Genomic DNA, 16,721 nt, shown 5'->3' on the forward strand with positions numbered 1-16,721 from the left:
CTGGGTGATGGAAGTGGGAGGCAGAAGAGGGAGAGCCAGGCAGATGGCCCCTGAGAAGGACTTCGCTTAACGTTGCTGGCTTCGAAGTTGAAGGAAGGGCACTGTGAGGCACAGGAAGCCTCCAGAATTGGAGAATGCAAGGAAGTATGTTCACCCCTAGGGCCTCCTGAGGGAAATGTCGCAGGCTGACATTGTGGTTTTATTTTATTTTTATTTAAAAAATTTTTTGTTGGAGTTCAGTTTGCCAACATATAGCGTAACACCCAGTGCTCATCCTGCCAAGTGCCCCCCTCAGTGCCCGTCACCCAGTCACCCCATCCCCCCCACCACCTCCCCTCCACTACCCCTTGTTAGTTTCCCAGAGTTAGGTGTCTCTCATGTTCTGTCTCCCTCACTGATATTTTCACTCATTTTCTCTCCTTTCTCTTTATTCCCTTTCACTAACATTATATGGTCTCATTCATTTGGGGAATATAAAAATCAGTGACATTGTGGTTTTAGCGCGCCGCGATTCACCGTGGACTCCCGACTAACAGACCTGGAAGATGATTGATGATCGTAACCTTAGGCATCATAATAACAAGCAAGATAATATGACTTTTGTGATGCTTTTTAAATCAGCCGTGGTAAACTAATACAACCCTAAGCCAACAATAGCCGGGAACTGGAAGAATGAGCACCCCTGCTTCCTCTCCCTTGCATGGAGCACCTTAAATGAATCATTCTCAGAGGTCCCTAGGAAGACGGAACACTAGTTACCCACACCCCGACCTGCTAATTAAAACACAGTATTGACGTTCTTCCTTTACCTGTTTCACTTCTTTACTGATACTCCCTGGGGGATCGTTTCTCTCGTGAACCACTTACACACTAATCCCTGGGACTGCTTCTGCTTCTGCGGGAACCCAAAGTAGGATAGGTATTGAAGAAAACTTACTATGAAATTCAGGAGGATGCAGGGGACATTTTTTTCTTACAAAGTGACGATTTCCAATAGAAACTGTCTGTAAGGAGGATTGCGGAGAGATAATGAGCCATATTTCTGGGACATTCAGAATGATACCAGTTTTGATCAAGATTTTCAATTGCATAGATGGTGCTTATTCGTTTATTAAAACATAATTATTCAAATGGAATTAGTTTCTTAAATAGATTAATATGATTTTGTCTCATCTCTTAAATATCACGGAAATGGTCAAAACGTAATTTTCATGAAAATAAATTGAATTTAGATTTAATTAAACCATCCTTTTGAACTTTGCAAACTGCAATGCAAAGTGAATTGTTATTAATACTTTAATTAACCATCTTTCTAACATTTATTTAATTTATATAAACCCTGATTTAGAATAGTACCTTCAAGTTTAAAATGTACATATACCCGATATTTTCCTGAAAAACTAAAGATTATATCCATTTTGTGCCATGCATCTATCCCCATTTGATTTATGTCTATAACCATATTCCAATAAGTTAATAACTTAATTTCACCTATTCACAGGCCATCTAAGAGTTCTGGTTTATGTAATGAAACTCAAGTGACATTACCTGCTAATCATTTTTTTTTATTTTTATTTACTTATGATAGTCACACACAGAGAGAGAGAGAGAGGCAGAGACACAGGCAGAGGGAGAAGCAGGCTCCATGCACCGGGAGCCCGACGCGGGATTCGATCCCGGGACTCCAGGATCGCGCCCTGGGCCAAAGGCAGGCGCCAAACCGCTGCGCCACCCAGGGATCCCCCTGCTAATCATTATAGTTGAAATTATGGTTGAAAATATTGCCTTATGAAGTCAGTCAACTCTTTTTAATTTAGCGGATCCTATACATGTAGAATTTGGCTCACTTCAGTAGCCTTCCCTGGATGTTTTTACTTCTAGGCAGTGGAAGAGTAGTGGTTTAAATGCTACAATGGAAAGAGAGCAAACAAACGCTTCTATAATCCTGGCCCCATCACAGCTACACACACTGCTCTGTGCTCTGTCGCATATGGGAATGGGATGACATGCAGGATCCAACAAGAGTGATGAGGGAGGGGGAGAATCTTCTTTTAAGAACAAAGAGGAGGGGGATCCCTGGGTGGCTCAATGGTTTAGCGCCTGCCTTCGACCCAGGGTGTGATCCTGGAGTCCCGGGATCGAGTCCCACATTGGGCTCCCTGCATCATGGAGCCTGCTTCTCCCTCTGCCTGTGTCTCTGCCTCTCTCTCTCTCTGTGTGTGTGTGTGTGTGTGTCTCTCATGAATACTAAATAAAATCTTTTAAAAAAATAAGAACAAAGAGGATTAAATGTTCAGTGATAAAGTTGAGCATGTCTGGAGGTTAGTTAATCCTTGAGTAGAGGACCCAATCAAAAATCTTAGGAAAGAGTCAAGAGAGAGAAGGATTACAAACAATAAGAGGGCATGTTTAGAACTTTGGTAGATACTTGTGTTCATACAGAGGGGTAGAAAATCAGTATTCTTGGGCACTAATAAGTATCATAACCATATTTTCCAAACTTGTGATTGGAACATATAATCTGACAAAGGTGAATGTATTTATAGAGTAGAATGGGATAAGACGTTTGAAATTCACACGAGATTTGAAGATTCAGATCCCCATAGCTTTGGAGAATACATCATTTCACCCACAAGAACGTAACCATGGGAGGTTGGAGAGGCTCACACAAGTGAAATTAGCAGTGTACAATGTAAGACGGTGCTTAATTCTCTGAAACCAGCTTTGCCTGTCTCAAAGGAAATTGAAACGGACCTAAACTTGGAAGAACATATCGGATTCGAACAAATAAAAAAATGAAGAAGAAACGTTGTATTTTAGGGGATTAGTTCAGTCTGGCACAGTTGTAACTTCAGGGTATGGGAAACAGGGTTCACAATATCTGTGGGATGTGTGTTGAGAGGGGACGTAGAATGGAGGGACATGGGAAGAAAATACAACCCATTTAAGACTTCCTGATAATTGACACTGTGTGCAGCCAACCATCTTACAACTATCTAGCCTTCAAATGATTTCTTTTTAGAACAGGTCTGTATCATAATGCCACTGACCTTATGATCTCTCTTGGAATGATTTATTATCATGTTTTGAGATCGTGTTTGATCAGAACTGGAGACAAAAATCATGAAATTACGGAAAATTTATTATTAACGTCCTAGACTTTCCTTTCTTTCCTCTATTTTGGCTGTCCTCTTGTCCTTTCCTACATATCAGAGTCTCAATCCCCGAACTCCCATGTTGCCGACCCATCTTTCATGTCAGAGAAGAAATAAAGCTAAAGAAAGAATGCACAATTTCTAATAATCATGGAACCCATCTCATTTTTAGAAAGATTTTCTCATAGGTGATATAATAACATTCAATTCTGAATTGCTAGCTGTGGATTTTTTCTACACTGCTGGATAGAGGACTACTGTGGGTGAATGGTGTGAATCGTATCACATGGGTCATTAATTATTGACTATATCTACCTTTGAGGCTATGCCTGCCTATGCAAATTCAGAGTTGTGACTTGTTCCATCATGCAAATAGGGTTTTCTCTGTTTTTTGCCTCCTATGCTAATCCTAGAATATGAATATTCTTGCGTGGCTAAACTTTCATATTGCAATATGAAATTACAAAACCTCAAGTGTGGGCATTTTTACTAATTTCTCTACTTGTACCAAAGGACAAGCACCCAGAGTGTCCTCAGGATTACTGGTTATGCTTCTAAATAAACAGCTTATCTGTGTCTCTAATTTTATGCAAGTTGATATTGACAAAAGAACTTGGTGTTTGTGTTTATATATCCTGGCTCAGTGGTGCTTAAATATGCAAATGAACTTTCTATTTACATATGCTTAAACAATACCATTGATGCTGGTTAGAATTAAAAAGTAAAAAAAAAAAAAAAATCACATAATAAACTACTCTAAGTGAAACTGTATCAGATATGTAGAAAAGAACAAAGCAATCCAAAGGCAAAAACAAGGGGCCCTGGTGGATGATGAGATATAACCTAAAATTAATTTCTGCTTCCTTTTTTAAAAAATATATTTTTATTAGAAAAAAAATGTCATCTTGTTCTTACTGCTACTGGGGTCATGATAGACTAAGATTTTTGAATGCCTGTATTTCTTTTTATCCTTCCCCCTCTTTTCCCTTTTTGCTCTTTGTGGAGAGAAATTTTCATTTCTTTATTAAATGGAGAAAATAAATCATCATTTACTTTCCATCTTCCCATATCATTTTTTAGGTGTACAACATAGTGACTGAACATTTATGTGCATTATAAAATGCTTACCATTTTAAGTGTAGTTACTGGGATCCCTGGGTGGCGCAGTGGTTTAGTGCCTGCCTTTGGCCCAGGGCGCGATCCTGGAGACCTGGGATCGAATCCCACGTTGGGCTCCCGGTGCATGGAGCCTGCTTCTCCCTCTGCCTCTCTCTCTCTCTCTGTGTGTGTGACTATCATAAATAAAAATTTAAAAAAAATATTTAAGTGTAGTTACTATCTGTCACCATACAACATTATTACAATATTATTGACTATAATTCCTTTGCTGTACTTTTTTCATCCCCATGACTGACTTATTTTATAACTGGAAGTTTGTAGCACTTAATCCCCTATACCTACTTTGCCCATTTCCCCAACCCCTTCCCCTCTGGCAACCACCAATTTGTTCTCTGTATTTAGGAGGGCTTTTTTTTTTCTTTCCTGTTTTTGTTTGTCTGTTTTGTTTCTGAGATTTTGCATGTAAGTGAAATCATATAATATTTGTCTTCCTCTCTATGACTTATTTTACTTTGCAGAATACCCTCTATGTTGTCCATCCATGTTGTCCCAAATGACAAGATTTGATTTTATATTTTTATGGCTGAGCAATACTTTATTGTATATGTATATATACCACCATTTCTTTATCCATTCATCTATAGATGATACTTAGGCTGTTTCCATATTTGGCTACTGTAAATAATGCCACAGTAAACATAGGGTTGCAGATACCTTTTTGAATTAGCACTTTTGGGTTTTTGGGTAAATGCCCAGAAGTGTAATTACTGAATCGTATAGTCTATTTTTAATTTTTTGAGGAACCTCCATACCGTTTTCCACAGCGGCTGAACCAATTTACATTCCCACCAACAGTGCATGAGAGTTCCCTTTTCTCCACATCCTCATCAACACTTGCTATTTCTTGTCTAAAATTTTAACACTAGTCATTGTGACTGTTGTAAGGTGATATCTCCATTTTGGTTTTGATTTGCATTTTCCTGATGATTAGTTATGTTGTATGTCTCTTCATGTGTCTGCTGACCATCTGTATGTCTTCTTTGGAAAAATGTCTATTCAGTGGTACCTTGGTGGCTCAGTGGTTGAGCCTCTGCCTTCCACCTGGCTCAGGACATGATCCCAGGATTCTGGGATTCCCACAGGGAGCCTGCTTCTCCCTCTGCCTATGTCTCTGTCTCTCTCTGTGTGTCTATCATGAATGAATAAATAAAATCTTAAAAAAAGAAATTAAAAGGAAAAGGAAAAATGTCTATTCAGATCCTCTGCCTAATTTTAAAGCAGGATTGATTTTTTTGGTGTTGAGTTGTAACCCCTATATTTAGAGGCTATTAGCCCCTTATTGCATATATCATTTGAGTGATTTCTGCTTCCTTAAGCAAATAAAAATACAGATCAATCTGTGTTTTACATAGAAATGATACTGAATGGATTTATTTAAAAAGGCATAATCACCCTGAGCCAGACTGACCAGGTTCTGTGGTTTTGATCTCTACATCAAATCTATTTAATTTTTATCAGTAGAAACCCAGACATTCTGAACTAAACCCTTTGGGCGACACTTTACATTTTTTACTAATTATTTCAACCATTATTAAAAATTAAAACACTTCTACAAGACTAATTAAGAAATTCTCCACCACTACTGTCTATTGGCACGGTTAGATCAACATTCAGAGCATAGACATTACGATTAAATCAGATTCACATCTGAGCCATGAATTGAAAATAATTACACATCCTTCCTGGTACAATGTTCTATTTCCTGAAATTTCTTTTTTTTCTCTTTAAAAATTTATGTACTTATGACTAATTTTCTGGAAATGCAAATTTCCTCTCAGTACATATGTACTGAGAAAATACTTTTGGTAATCTATTAATTTTGTCTCTTTTCTGGAGATAGTTTTACTGGAGCCCTCCATCATTCTATTTCAACTTAGACCAGTGTTAACTAAGCCTCAGTCACTCTTATTGATCCCCTGTTTCTGGATCCCATTTTTTTCTGTTTCTTGCTGTCTCCCACTTATTTTGGTAGAGCACTTCTATTGCATACTTACAAGGGATGTAATGGAGGCAAATATTTGAGAACTTGTACATGTGAAAATTCTGCACTTCTGTTTAGTTGACAAAGAATTCAAGGTTGGAAATAATTTTTCTTCAAAATATTGAAGACCTTGCTTCCGGAGTGTTACTTTGAAGAAATCTGTTGCCATCTTGATTGAATTTTCATCTGCTGAAATTCATGTACTTCTAAAAACTTACTTTTATGTGTTGCAACCAGAAAAATTGCATAGAATGCTATGTGCAATCTGACTATGATTCCATACAAGATTAGTATTTTGCTCTCTGGTAGTCACAGAAGTTGGGGAGTGGGGGGGTTCTATTATAAAATTTTAAAACCCATTTTTTCGTTATATTTATTCCTAAATCTTTTATACTTCAAAACAAAACAGTCAGGTGATGTTATTAGTGTATTTTTCTTTTAATCAAATGCACAAGACTACTACATGTTATTGTTAAAGATACATTTTTGCACCTAGATGCCTGGAAAATCACATTGTTCAAATCAGATGTTTATTAAAGCATTACTTAGATGTTTTTTAAGATTTTATTTATTTGAGAGAGAGAGCACAAGTGGGGGAAGGGGCAGAGGGAGAAGGAGAAGCAGACTCCCCACTGTGGATGGAGCCTGATGTGGGGCTCAATCCCAGGGCCTTGAGATCAGACCTGAGCTGAGATAGGAAGCTTAACCTACTGAGCAACCTAAGCACCCCTAGATATTTTTATGATCTGGATGGGCAACCATTTTAGGCTATACTTGTCTGTTTATAAAAAAAAAATATGTTAGCCATTAACTAATCTTTCATAATAATGGTTGATGGTCATTTTAATGTTTTATTTGTTCCTGTGTAATAGGAATTATCCAGAATCATATTTCATAGAAAACATTGCTACTATGGTTAGTCTATATTCAGCTATTTTAGTGCCTCACCTAGGATAGAATTCTCAAGCAAAAGGATACAACCACTACTTCAGTGTTTAAAGTTTATGACACCTATCTATATTTAGCAACATACAATCCTTGCCCACATAACTCCAGAGAACTGTCTGTTATTGTCTGAAGGACATGAAATACAGCCACTCTATTGTATGATGCGAATGGAGACTGTGAGCATAATAATTTTAATAATAAGAAAAGTAATAATAATAGCAGTGGTCACTTCCTGGATTGTGTCCAACAGGCCTTATCTCATGCAGAACTTAAAATGTATTCATGATTTTCTTCTTTTTATAATAAAGATTTTATTTATTTATTTGAGAGAGAGTATGTGAGAGAGAGAGCACAAGCAGGAGGGAGAGAGAGAAGCAGACTCCCCACTGAGCAGGGAGCCTGATGCAGGGCTCCTTCAAGGACCCTGGGATCATGACCTGAGCCAAAGGCAGACGTTTAACTGACTGAGCCACCCAGGTGCCCCTTTATGAATTATTAATATAATTCTAGTTTTATAAATAAGAAAACTGAGGCTCACTGTGTTTGAGTAACTTGCCTATTCTAGTGTCAGGCCGGTATTTGAAACTGTGTGTTGGACTCCACATCAGGGGCGCGGAAGAACATGAGTCTGTGTTGATTTATGCTGGGGACAGTGACTTGGTAAGATGTGAAAGTGTGAACTTAGAAATTTAGAGAGGACCAATACTTCTGGGTGCACAGTGACATTCATCCTTCTGGGTTTGTCAATGAGGATGCTCATAAATTGTCTCTGGGGATTATGGAGGCTGGTGAATACAATATCTGCAGTGTGAGCCAGTAGACTAGAGACCCAGAGGAGCCGAAAGTGCCCACCAAGTCCAAAGGCAACCTGCTGGAGATGTCACAAATTAGAAAGATTAAACTTGCTGGTGGTAGCAGGTTCTTCTAAGGTTGTACTTAGCCAGAGAGAAGGAGAAAGACTGATAAAGTACCAACTAGGAAAAAGGGGAATTAAAATAAGATTCAGTTAAAAATTGAAATTAGAAATAATCCTTGCTTACCTTTATCACTTGGCATCTAAGCTTCATTGAACACGGTGTTTTTCCTCCTCTGATAAAAATCTCACGGGTAAGGATGGCACCAAAAAATGAGTCTTTGACCTCATTATATATCTTTAAAAATTATTTTAAGAGCAGTATCTTCAATTCTCTGTTTTTTTTACAGTAAAACAAAAGTGTGAGAAAGGGAAAAAATTAAAAACCTAGCCCCTGACATCTGGGAACTGGTCTGACACTTCAAGCTAGGCCTCAGGCTTTTTCAGAAGCTGGCCTGACACAGCTAGTCCAAATTGTTCTTCTGTTGGGCATAAGCAATTTCCCAGAACACCAACATCAGACAAGGTCACTCTGTGACCATGATAGAGTAAGACAAAATGAGGTCCCTTCATAATATTATCTAAGCACAGACTGAAATAAGGTCACTGTGCAACCTACAAAATATTGTATACATACTCTCTTGGACAGAATGTTATTTCTTTATCAGTTTTAGTCTGTCCTCCCTTTAAAGACGGTTTATTGTGATACATAGGATTGCCCCTGAGTTTTAGGAGCACCCAATCCCCCAAATTCCCCAACCAAAGCAGGGAGGCCATAATAGGTTCTTTCTAACACCCTCTTCCTGAGACACACTGTGGTTCCCCAGGGTGTTCGTCCTCCCTCACTCCAATGAGTAGTAAATCCAGCTTGTTAAACTACAGGTGTGTGCCTGGTGGTCTTTGGCTGGAGGGCAAAGAATCTTTGGGGAAATATATCATGGTCTTCTTGTTGTTTCAAATCATTTCAACAAGACAACATAAAAAAGAAAACAATTGATCCTGAAACATCCATTATGAATCAAGCAAAAATCTATTCAGGGAATAGAAGGGGAATGCTTTTATTGACTAACCTGCCTTCTGTTGCATAAGACAAGTACAATGCTTTATTGTGTTTTTTAAATTATGTTTTTCATCAAGGAAATAAGTGTATGTCCAGCATGACATCATGATAATCAGTTCATTCAGTCATTAAAAAAAAATCTAAACACTTAAACTCATGCACACACCCACCCACACACACTCCAAACTAAACGAAAATCAATTGCTAGACAGAATGGAATGACCAACTATTCCCAAATACACCTTCATTACAACAACCATTTGAAAATACACATACTGGCATTTGTGATTTCACCATTTTTTCTAAAAGCATCCAAAATCATAAAATGCAAGTTCCCCTTATACCTTCATTGTTGGTGTTAGTATACAATGGTGGAATGGGATTGCTCAGCAAAGAGTACATGTATGTGCATATATGCTTCTATCACGTGAAGTAGCCTTAAGTTTTTTGGGAGGATGGGGAGACAAAGGAAGGGTAGTTCTTATTTTCAACAAGAAGTTCTCTCTACTTCACTTAACATTTCTGAATTTTATTTTATAATACTTAACATTAAGCCTTGAGCTAACTTTTTATAGCTTTGGTACATTTCTTCAATTTCAACTAAACAAGAAATATTTAAATTGACACATTCTTTAAATTCTGTCATTTTGATTTCCAATTTAGTCCTTTTCTGAATCAAAATAATTGAAATAGTCACACTAATGACCGCATGGTTATATCATGAAATGAGACCAGTAAACATGCAATTAAGTGATAGAAATTCTATAATCTAATAAAGGCCTTGCCATCATAGAGGACAGATAAAAATTTGTTGTGTTAGTTGCCTGAGATATCTTTTCCCTAGGTAAATGTCAAAGCTAGATATGTTTTAATTCCCAGTTATATAGTAAAGATTCCCAAACTTCTCTATTTCTGGATACCGATGAGAAAATGTTGCAACGTGGTGCAGAGTTAAAAGCAGTTAAAACAGAATATAAGGCCAGGAAAAGACAAGAGAACAGACTACACGAGCAAGAGATGAAATAAGCATAAATGTAAAATAACTCAGCATGAGTTCTAAAGATTTAAGAAGAAGCTTGACTTAAGCTCACATCAAAAGATGAATGTTACAAAAGTGAACTTCAGCCAAAAGAGGAAAAGGGCATAGAATCCACAAGACATAGTTCCATTTTTATAAAGTTGAACACCAGGCAAAATCAAATTATATTTTTTAGGAATGCATGCAATGATGGTTAAATGTAGAACTACAAACTAGGAAATCATTACCATAAAAAATCAAGATAGTGATTACTTCTAGAGGGCTGGGGAGAAATCGTGATCAGGAAAGGACTCAGGGTAATGTAAGGATTGCCTCTTACAAAGTTCTATTCCCTGATGTGGATAGCCAAGATGCACGTTTATCTTCTGTTTGATGGGCTATATGTATTTGCTTTAGGCCTTTTTTTTCTTCTGTACATTTCAGAATTTTAAAAAACTGTTTACAAGGGTTTTTTTAAAAAGGTGTTTGAAATGGTTCTCAAAGGTACCTTCTTGTCTTATTGCCCACACTTGTAGCATGTTCCACCCATCCCCACATACCATATATAGAAATAGCTACAAATACAAAATTACGGAGAAACCAGGAAAATTAGAATGACTGCAAAACCAAAGGAATGATGCTTAGTGTAATATATTTAGGCTTCATTAAAGAATATTGCTTTTGAAAAAAAAATTCACAAGACCAATAAAGTTCAGATCTCTTCTCTAGATTTTGCCGTTAGTAAACTTGCTTGGCCCATATGATTTGTTGACATTACCCACAGGATCTGCTCAGCTAGATTAAATTAAAAGTAGTACAGTCAAAGAGAAGAAAAGATTTAGCTCATAAGTGCCTTAGGGTAGGCACATATAAACTTGATATTAAATATTATTTTTTAAAAGATTTTATTTATTTATTCATGAGAGACACAGTGGCAGAAGCACAGGCAGAGGGAGAAGCAGGCTCCATGCAGGGAGCCCGACGTGGGACTCTATCCCAGGACCCCGGGATCATGCCCTAGGCTGAAGGCGGCGCTAAACCGCTAAGCCACCCGGGCATCCCTAAATATTATATTTTTGAGATGTATTTCACATAGGTTAAAATGAACTGATCTTAATTGTGTAAGTTAATGAATGACTGACAAAAATATGCAAATATAACCATCTCCTGAATTGAGTTGTAAAATATTTTCACCACCCCAAGTGGTTCTCTCATGCCTTTCTCCAATCACAATTTCCTAGAGGGAATAATTGATCTGGTCTCTTTCATCACCATGCAATAATTTTGTCTCATATACTTAGAATAATACACTATATACTCTTTTATGACAGGCTTATTTTGCTCGACATTGTGTCTGTGAGATGTGTCATGTTGTTTGTATCAGCAGTCTGTTCCTTTTGACTGCAGAGTAGTATTCTATTATTTAAATATTGCACCCTTTTTATCTATTTTCCCACTGAAAGACATTTACATTGTTTTCCATTTCTGGCTATTCGAAATAGAGATACAATAAACAATATTGTACAAATCTTTTTGAGTACTTATGTGTTGAATCCTTTTGAGTAAATACAGAGGAGTAGATCTTTATCAGTTTTTTAAAATAGCTATCTTTTTGTAGTATATATGTACAATGGAATATTACTGAGCCATCAGAATGAACAAAATCTTACCATTTACATCCATGTGGATGGAACTGGAGGGTATCATGCTGAGTGAAATAAGTCAATCAGAGAAAGACAATTACCACATGGTTTCACTCATATGAAGAATATTAGAAACAACACAGAGGATCATAGGAGAAGGAAGGAAAAAATGCAATGGGAAGAAATCAGAGAGGGAGACAAACCATGGGAGACTCTTAACTATGGGAAACAAACTGAGGGTCGCTGGAAGGGAGGGGGTGGAGGATGGGGTAACTGGGTGATGGGCATTAAGTAGGACACGTGATATAATGAGTACTGGGTATTATATGCAACTGATGAGTCACTGAATTCTACCTCTGAAACTAATAATGTTCTATATGTTGGCTAACTGAATTTAAGTTAATAAAATAAAATAGCTATCTTTTGGTTTCATTGGATTTCCTCTAAGTTTTGTTCATTTTTTCAACTGTTTTGACTGTGGAAAAATTCACATAACAAAAGATCAACCACTTTAAAGCACACAGTTTAGTGGCATTCGGTACATTGACAGTGTTGAGAAAACATCTCTTCTAAAAAGTGATCCTTTTCCAAATACTTTTCCTCACCCCAAAAGGTGATTCCCATGCCCATTAAGCAGTCACTTCTCATTTGTCTCTGTTCCCAGCCCCTGAAAACCACTTATCTACGTTCTATCTCTACGGTTTTGTCCGTTCTTAAAATTTCAATAAGTGCCATATACAATTTGTTACCTTTTGTGTCTGACTTCTTTCTCTTAGCACGTTTTCAACGTTCCTTCATGTTATAGCATGTGTCAGTACTTCATTCCTTTTTATAAGAGAATAATTTTCCTTTTCATGTATATACCACAAGTTGTCTTTTCATGCATTAGTTGATGGACATTTGGGTTGTTACCACCTTTTTTTGATGGCTGTGAATAGCTCTGCCATAAACATTTGTGTACAATATTTTGAATACCCATTTTCAATTATTTTGAAATATACCTAGGAATGGAATATATGGGTCACATACTTCGAGCTTTACCTCTTTGATAAACTACTAAACCCTTTCTCACAGTTGTGGTACTGTTTTATATTCCCACCACTAATTATGAAGATTCATACATTTTATATTTCTGCCACTAAGGTATGAGAATTCCAATATCTGCACCTCCTTGCCAATGCTTGCTGTTTCCCACTTTTGAAACTATTATTGTTACAGTCACTCTAATGGTTATGGAGTGATATCTTACGGTTTTGATTTGCATGCCTCTGTTATCTAATGGTGTTGAACATCTTTTCATGCATTAGTTGGTCATTTGCATATCTTCTTTAGAGAAATATCTCTTCAAAGCTTTTGCCCATTTTTTAAGTGGGATGTGTATCTTTATATTGCTGAGGTTTTTGGTTTTTGGGTTTTTTTAATATCTTGGAAATTTGACCTTTACTAGACATATGACTAGCAAACATTTTCTTCAATTCTACAGACTTTCACGTCCTTGATAGTGTCTTTTGATAGGTTTTTAGTTCTAATAAAAGCTTTTAGTCCTAATAAAGTACAATATGTTGTGTTGTTGCTTTCACTTTTATTGTCATATTTAAGAATTGCTAAATCTACTATCACAGGGATTTTTTGGCATGTTTCTTTCTAAGTTTTATAATTTTACCTCTTAAGTTGAGGTCTGGGTCCATTTTGAGTTAATTTTTGTATATGGTATGCGGTATGATCCAACTTCATATTTTTGCATGTAGATATCCACCATTGTCATAAAATCAATTCTTTCCTCATTGATTGGTTTTGGCACTTTTGTCAAAAATCAGATGGCCATACTAAAATCAAAAACACAAGAAACAAGTGTTGGTGAGAATGTGGAGAAAAAGGAAATCTTGTGCCCTGTTGGTGGGTATGCCAACCAGTGCAGCCACTGTGGAAAAGAGTATGAGGTTCCTCAAAAAATTAAAAATAGAACTACCCTATGATCCAGTAATTCCACTACTGGGTATTTATTCAAAGAATATGAAAACATTAATTTGAAAAGATATGTGTGCTCCTATGTTTATTGAAGCGTTATTTACCATAGACAAATTATGGAAGCAGCCCAAGTAAACATGAGTAGATGAATAGATAAAGAAGTCATGAGATATCTATATATCTACATATCTATATTATAGACTATTATCCATAAAAAATGAAATTTTGTTTTTTGCAACAACATGGATGGATCCAGAAAGTATAATGCTAAGTGAAATCAGCCAGAGAAACACAAATACCATATGATTTCACTCATATGTGGAATTTAAGAAACAAAACAAAGAAAAAAAGAGACAAACCAAAAAAGCAGGCTCTTAACCACAGAGAACAAACTGGTGGTTACCGGAGGGGAGGTGAAGATGATTAAGAGTATGCTTATCATGAACAACACTGAGTAATGTATAGAAATGTTGAATCACTATATTGTACACCTGAAACTAATATAACATTGTTTATTAACTATACTGCAACTTAAAAAAAGTCAATCAACTGTAGATGTATGAGTTTTTTTCCAGACTCTCAATTTTATTCCATTGGTCTATATGTTTGTTCATCCTTGCATCAACACTAGCTTTGTAGTTAAGATTTGACATCTTGGAAGCATGAGTTTTACAACGTTTTCTTTTATTTTTTATTTTTTCTATTTTTTTAATTTTTATTTATTTATGATAGTCACACACAGAGAGAGAGAGAGAGGCAGAGACACAGGCAGAGGGAGAAGCAGACTCCATGCACTGGGAGCCCGACGTGGGATTCGATCCTGGGTCTCCAGGATCGCACCCTGGGCCAAAGGCAGGTGCCAAACCACTGCGCCACCCAGGGATCCCTACAACGTTTTCTTTTTCAAGATTGTCTTGGCTATTTGGGGTCACTTGTAATTCCATATATTTGTTAAAGGTTTTTGTTATTGGTTTGCTTGAGTTACTTTTCTAAATAGTTTTTGTAAAATCTGTATTATTTGTCCTGGGCACCGTTGGACTCTACATTGTTAGTTTATTGGACCAGCCAGCATTTTAATGGTTTCCTTGAATTCTGGGAGCAAATGAAAAAAAATAGAAAGAAAAATAAAGGGAAAAAAGAGAACAAAATAAAGCAATAAAGTATTTTCCCAGGTGTGGCAGACTGGCACTCTGGGGGGCACTCCTTAGGTGCTTACCTAGGCCATTTACAACTCTGCCTTGGCCTTCACTTTATGCTTGTTGGATCTTCATGGTCAGTCAGGGGTGATAGCTCAGGGTCTTCTCAAGTCTTTTCTGTGCAGGCATCCAACCCTGAGCATGTGGTCAGTCTTTTCTATTCCCCAGTGTATGTGGGAGCCTTTAACAACTCCACCCCCCGCCCCCACACTGTCCATGTATCTCCTTTCTCAATTCCTTTTCTCTCAGACTTTGTAGCCTGTCTGTTGCTTATCCTGGCTGTTATTCCCTTGCCCTGAGCTGCTGCGGCCAATACTTTTGCTTCAAAGGCTCTCAACAAATGCCACCTGGCAGCAAATGCCACTTTGGAAGATACTCCAGGCCTAGGAATTCTCTTTATTTGTAAAAATGAATGAATGAATGAATGAACAAATGAATGAAGTCCTTGCACTGGTTCCTAGAGAGCCACCACACAGAACAACACAACCACAATTCTTTGAGCATATGGTCCTCACTGCCTCTCTGCATGAAAAATCTTGCCCCCCGCACATAGGTTTCTATCTTTGTAGCCATGGGGCATCTGAAGGATGGGAGACAACCCAAGGTAGTTAGTTACTTAAAATGTCACAGGGCTCTCTTACCACAGGGCAGCAGCTTCTTTCTTCGCTAAAGTTTCCTCTAGTTGTTGTAAATTTTTTATCAGATCTCAGATTCTATGAAACTTGATTCTGATTGTTTTCACCAGCATTTTGTCATTGTGGAGGGATGGAGCCCCAGAGTTCCCTACTCTGCTATTTTTGGTGATATCATTCTCATTTATGTTTATTTCCTTATTATCCACCTAGGAGAGACTAAGCTGTGTACTCCCCCACCCAAATTCACATGTTAAAGTCCTCACCCCACCCCACCTCACAGCTGTACCTCAGAAAATGATGGTATCTGGAGAAAAGGACCTTTTTTTTTAAGATTTTATTTACTTATTCATGAGAGACACACAGAGAGAGGCAGAGACACAGGCAGAGGGAGAAGCAGGCTCCATGCAGGGAGCCCGATGTGGGACTCTATCCCAGTACCCCAGGATCGCGCCCGGGGGCCCATGGCGGCGCTAAACCGCTGAGCCACCCAGGGATCCCTGGAGAAAGGGACTTTACAGAGGTAAGTTAAAATGAAATGGGGGCTAGTCCAACATGACTGGTGTCTTCATAAGAAGTTTGCACATAGGGATCCCTGGGTGGCGCAGCGGTTTAGCGCCTGCCTTTGGCCCAGGGTGCGATCCTGGAGACTCGGGATCGAATCCCACGTCGGCTCCCGGTGCATGGAGCCTGCTTCTCCCTCTGCCTATGTCTCTGCTTCTCTCTCTCTCTCTCTCTGTGTGTGACTATCATAAATAAATAAAAATTTAAAAAAAAAAAAAAAAGTTTGCACATAGACACAGAGGAAAGGAAATGTGAAGACACAGGGAGAAGATTATTGAGAGATAGATGTTGTAATCTGTGCCGCTTATTTTAGATTTGTTTATTTATCCTTTGAATTTTACCAAATTTTGTCCAATGTATTTTGGGCACAGTATTAATTTTATAAGTATCAGGAAGATAATAATAATATTTTAATTTGAAATCTTTTCCTGTTAAATACAATGTCTAAATACAATTGGAGTCATTTTTAAAAAATTTTTTAGAAAATCAACAATTTATGTATGTATTATTCTCCAGCTTTGTTG

The 16,721-nt window shown here is 37.5% G+C and overlaps 1 pseudogene across 5 annotated transcripts in view; it reads right to left on the bottom strand.

The window, feature by feature from the left end:
* LOC144307654 (protein GUCD1 pseudogene) overlaps positions 1-8,612 on the bottom strand; it is a 60,985-nt pseudogene extending 52,373 nt beyond the window's left edge. For 2 of the 5 annotated variants that reach the window (XR_013374432.1, XR_013374430.1), the window contains exon 1: positions 8,304-8,612. The product of XR_013374432.1 is annotated as a protein GUCD1 pseudogene, transcript variant X5 (transcript). Of the gene's footprint in view, positions 1-937; positions 1,005-4,283; positions 4,441-8,303 lie in introns of those variants that run through there. The other 3 variants (XR_013374428.1, XR_013374431.1, XR_013374429.1) reach the window with 3 other exon arrangements.
* Between the last annotated feature and the right edge of the window lie 8,109 nt (positions 8,613-16,721).

Source organism: Canis aureus, chromosome X (assembly GCF_053574225.1).
Source record: "Canis aureus isolate CA01 chromosome X, VMU_Caureus_v.1.0, whole genome shotgun sequence".
Classification (NCBI taxonomy): domain Eukaryota; kingdom Metazoa; phylum Chordata; class Mammalia; order Carnivora; family Canidae; genus Canis; species Canis aureus.